Source organism: Sciurus carolinensis, chromosome 3 (genome assembly GCF_902686445.1).
Source record: "Sciurus carolinensis chromosome 3, mSciCar1.2, whole genome shotgun sequence".
NCBI classification, from domain to species: Eukaryota; Metazoa; Chordata; class Mammalia; order Rodentia; family Sciuridae; genus Sciurus; species Sciurus carolinensis.
The window spans coordinates 141,244,089-141,250,088 of NC_062215.1; positions in this window are offsets into that span (position 1 = coordinate 141,244,089).

Below are 6,000 nucleotides of genomic sequence, written 5' to 3' on the forward strand. Positions count from 1 at the left end.
GAGTAATTTCAAACATTCAATGGATTCACCTTACCTAAATATTTACATCCATATCCTTTGCTCTGGCATTGAAAGCACTCTATGACCTGGCTCCTACTTCAAGTGACCTCTTCCAAAGTCCTTGTCATGAAATATATAAACTAGCTACACCAATGTGTTTAATTTTCTTTTCTTTTTTTTTATATCTGGGATTGAACCCATTGGTGCTTTACCACTGAGCAGCCCCCAGGGGTTTTATTAAAAAAAATAAACTAAAAATAAAAAATAAACTGGGTATCACTAAGTGGCTTGGAGCCTCACTAAACTTCCTGAAGTTGGCCTCAAATTTGTGATCCTTCTGCTTCAACCTCCCAAATCGCTGGGATTACAGGTATGCACCACCACACACAGGCAATATATTTGATTCTTAATACTCTTGTTTGTTTTGTAAGGCAATTGCCCTATCAGCACACCTTAGTTCACTGCACACATTTCATCATTCAGTTCTAACTACATAGTTATTTATGTGATTGTTTTAAAATTGTCACTATTTCCTAGTGGACTAGAGGAACCATGAAGCAAGAGCTACATTTATCTGCACTTACTACATTTATTTGCACTTATCTTACACTTTGTCTATAGTACAGTATATGTTCCTTGAAGGAATGAATAAGATAAGCATACAATGAAGGAATGTATAAAACATGTGTTACTCATATTTCTGATTCTGTAACAAATATCTGAGGTAATCAATTTTTAAATGCAAAAGTTTATTTTTGGCTCAGTTTTGGTGGTTGCAGTGCATGACCAATTGTTCCCATTGCTTTTGGGGCTATGGCAAAGCAACACATCCTAGCAGGGAGCACATGATGGAGAAAAGCCCTTCCTCTCATGGTGGCAGGGAAGTAAAAGTGAAAGGTGGAGGGATTGGGGAGAGACTACTATTCCCTTCGTGGACATGTCCCCAAGGACTTGGTCAGAAGACCTAACACCAGGCTCTGCCTCTTAATAGTGCTAAGTTGGGGACTAAGCATTTAACACCTGGGTCTACGGGGAACATTTCCTATTCAAATTGTATCACCACATATAAAACTTTTGGGATTAGATTTAGTAATTCTTCCATATTTTCATACAGAAATTACCTGGGGTACTAAACAGTTTTAAAATGTTCTCACAAGAACATTGCTTTAAATGTCAAATTAATTTATTTAAGATGGTAATAAGTTTGGAATGAGTGATTTAATCATCTTTATAAAGATTTTATGCCCACATGTGAAACATTTTGTTAGAAGACAAGGGCATTTTCTCATGGAGGTGGAGTGGGAAGTATCTAAAGAAAGAACATTATGAACAAAACCTGTTCACTTTAGAAGTAATTAACCTCCCTGTGCCATCTGCATTATTAATGTGATGGGATTATTATACTGTCCTAATGTATCTGAAATTCTATTAATGTTTGCTCCACTAAATAAATAAAAGTGGTTAAGTAAGAGATGACATTTGCTTTAACTGTTCATTACGGAATTTGTTTTTTCTAAAGCGGTGGTAGTTTGCTAAATACAAACTGTTAAATGGATGGTATTTTGTAAGAGGTTTGAACCTAATTATACCAAATGTCATCATTTTATTTATTAAAATGATTTCAAAAATTGTCCAGCAAAAATAGATAGGTACTTGAACTTTAATGATATTTAAATTGTTTCTTTAATTCAAAATACTTGTTCAGAGACAAGTTGATCTGACCATGCTTACCATGACAAGTTTAGTTTAAGCTTGTAATCAAGTTATTTATGGACACCCTGAAATCCTATGTAATGTGCTTCTATGTACTATTTCATAAGTCATATTTTTGAAGAAGTTTATGGAAAGTAATATCAGTTGAATTAAAACAGAGACATCATTAGGAATTGAGTGTGATACAGTGTCAGTTTTAGCATTAACAAAACATCATTCTTAAAATTGATGTTCAGTTATTCTAAAATATAAGACAATTTTTAGATTCACAAACTTTTTGCTGATTTTCAAAAGGGTAATATAAGTGGGAAACGATTTAAAATGTTAAACTGAATCTTAAATGTCATTTTACCCATATTATTTTTAATATATTTTTGTCAAATGTTCATTTATTACGTTTTACTGGGAAATAATTTGACATGGTCAATGATAGTACTTCAAATATTACTGTGAGAATAATATTTAAAGATTTCCCTGAGTAAAAAAAAATTATAGATTTAGTGCTGAATTATAATATTATATCTTCCTCTTTCTCTGTGTGTCTTTGCTCACTTCAATTTAGAAAATTTAGCCACTATTTATATTATTACATCCCTTGGTTTTAAGTTAAATAACATCAATAATTCTATTATTATTAGCAGTACAATGTCAAACATAATTTTTGGAATATAGTTGTGTACCTACTAAAAACAATTAAGGCAAAGCTTCATTTTCTCAGAATAGATTTGGTTCTTACATAGCATGTTGAATATGGTTAAGAATAAAGTATTGTATGTTTCAAAATAGATAAAGGAATGGATTTTAAATGTTCTCACAAGAAACAAAGGGTAAGTCTTTGAAGCAATGGAAAAACATATCCATTAGCCTGATTTGATTATATCACAGGGTGTATTATAATGTAACTTCATGTTGTACCTCATAAATATGTACCATTTCTGTCAGTTAAAAACAAAATAAAACTTTAAAAAACACAGGAGCTAGATGACAAATGAAAAATGCTACCATAATCAAGTGGAGAACTGTTTATGAAACACATGACTGATAAATTAGGAATAATTAAGAGACCTCATGTTTAAAAGTTATGACTGTTAATCCCTTTTGTAGATTTCATTAAAGAATTCCATAAACATTAAATTTAAACATTTAAATCTCTTCTTATGGTCTCTGACTAGCAATGTGAGTTTTTTTCCTCCTATTAAAAATCCAAAATTAGAACTTTAACATCATTCCAGAATTTAGTCAGAACATATGGAATATAACTTGTCCTTTTCTGAGAGCAAAAGCACAATTTAGGGTGAGGTTAATAAAATACAAACTCTTGAGAATGAAAAAAAAAATGCCTCACTCATGAAAATTATTTACTTATTGCTACAAAGACACATGATTAATGTGAATGGGATCAATGAGTTGCCCATGGGATATAGGGAAATATCTATTTAAAGAATATTTATATTGTTACAGCTGTGTTTCTTGAGAAAAAGACACAAGGAGCTCAATTAGGTATTCAGATACTTATTGCAGCATTTTTACCATGGATATGTTCAATTCTTCAGTTGATTCTTTCCTTTAATTTGACTTCATTAAGTCTTCCATGAAGGAGTTGTAAAATGTGTATGAAAGGCAATACTTAACCTTGTTTGTGCATCTTTTATCTAGACTGATCTTTCTCTAAACAAATGAGGTATTTCTGGGAGTTACACAACACTTACTGGGTATTCTGTCATCTCTCAGATTTCTGTTCGTCCCTATCCTCCCTTCCTGCTTATCTTTCTTGATCGTGGGAGTCATTAATTTAAAATACAGGTTATAAATGATGGCTTTGTCCCTCAGAAAAGTGCTTACCTCTTCACAAGATTTGAATTTGTCCAAGTTGAAAGTACAACTGGAGTTTACTCTGAATAAGGTTTTACAGTTATAGACTAAAAAGAGAATGAACTTCCATGTGGTTCTTCTTTTATTATCGCACCTGTTTTTGTTTAAGGCAATTTTTAAAATGAAATTCAAATATTATTGCTTCACTTTTACTCTAATCAAACATATGAATCCCATCCCTTATATTTATAATTTTAGTCTCAATATACTGCATTTAGGAGTATTGGTGTTTAGCATATCATGGGTCTAAGGAATATAAATCATGGCAATGATGCATTTTGAAAATTTATTTTAACTGATACATAAAACCATGCCTATTTATCGGGTGCCATTTAATGTTTCAGTATGCATATACACTCTGTAGTGTTCAAATTATAGTAAACAAAATTGTGTCTTCAAACAGTTATTAATTCTTTAAGGGAAAAACTTTTAGAATCCTTTCTTCTAGGCCTTAAAATATATATTCAGGACATTATCTTTATCTATAGTCATCCCACTGTATGATAAAACCCCTGAACTTTTTTCACATCTAACTATAACTTTGTTTCCATTCATCAGTCTCTCCCTGCAGCTTCTGGTTCCTGCCATTCTACTCTCAACCTCTAGAGTTCTACTTATTTACATTCCACATGTGATTGAGAGCATTCAATATTTGTCTTTCTGTTTCTGCCTCATTTCACTTAGCATGATTTCCAGTCCCTTCCATTTTGTCACAGTGACAGGAGCTCATATGTTTTATGGCTGGATATTATTTCATTAGGCATATGTATCACATTTCTTTATATAGTTGTTCATTGACATATTCTTAGGTTGATTCCATTCTTAGCTGTAATAGTGCTACAATAAACATGAGAAAGCAGAAGGCTCTTTGACATACTTATTTTATGTCCTTTAAATACACACTTGGGAGTGGGATTGCTAGATCATATAGTAGTTCTATTTTTACATTTTTGAAGAAACTCTATACTTTTTCCTTTATGGCTACACTAAATTATATTTTCACCAACAATTTGCAAGTGTTTCCTATTATCTATATCTTTACCAGCCCTTGTTAATTTTTTTCTGATACTGGCCCTTTTTACTAAAACAAGGTAACATTGTTGTGCTTTTAGTTGTATTTCCCTCGAGATTAATAATATTGAATATTTTTTTTTCACATATTTGTTGGCTACTTGCATGTTTTCCTTTGAAAAATATCAATTTAGATCCATTTACACTTTGTAATTGTTTTCTTTTTCTATTAAGTTCCTTTTATATTGTAGATATCAACACACATCATATGCATAATTTGCAAATATCTTCTCCCATTCTGTAGACTTTCTCTTAACTCTGAATTATTTCCTTTTCTGTGTATAAGTTTTGTTGATGTAATCAGTTTACCACCATTTACTGAAAAAACTTTACTTTCTCTTGTGTGTGTTCTCAGCACCTTTGTGTTATGGGCCAGGCTATATGGACAATGACCAAACAGACTCCATTTTACTCTGAGACTCCATGTCGTGCAAGAAATGTTTCTCCCATGAGAAAACGCCACCTCTGCTATCCTGATCCTGCTTCGCACACCTTTCTTAAAAAGGCAAGTGTTTATGTTCTTCTTATACAATGTGAAATTGTTCTCTTTTTGGTTCCTATTTTTCTTGGACAATATACCCCGTCAGAGAATGATTATCTAGACATTAGATTTAACTTTTTTAACTCGTGCTCAACTAGGGTCATTTTGACCCAGTTTCCCTTCTGCGTATGAATTTAGATCTCATGATGTTTGTTTATGGCTTTGAATCATAGCAACAGCCACTAATGATTACTGTGGTTTTGAACTATAAAGTTGTACTCTAAACCTTGGAGAGAATCCAGGAGTATAGATTTGCAGTCTGTCCTTATCCCGCCAGGTGGGTCCCACCGGCTGTTGAATAAAGATGGTTCCATCTCTTGCTTTGAGATCACCTTGGTGATTTATTGCAATCTCTCCATAACAGATTCATGAAGTTAATTCTAGTATCTCTGTTATTATCCATTAGTCTGTGTGTCTGGTCTTTGCCAAAATGTTGTTGCTTTAATTACTATGCCTTTGTGGTATATTTTTAAGTCATGTAGCATAATGCCACCTAATTTGTTCTTTACTCTTAAGATTGCTTAACAAATATTTGGTTATTTTGTGAGTTCATTTGAATTTTAGGATTTTTTTCTAGTTTTGTGAAGAATGTCTTTGACATTTTTATAAAGTTTGCATTTATTCTGTATATCAATCTGGGTGGTATGGACATTCTAACAATATTGATTATTTTAATCCATGAACATGGGGTGTCTACATTTCTTTTTGTTCGTTTCAGTTCATATGATCAATGGCTTATGGTTTTATTTTACAGATTTTTCTTCTCTTTGGTTAAATTTATTCAGTCATTTTATTCTTTCATA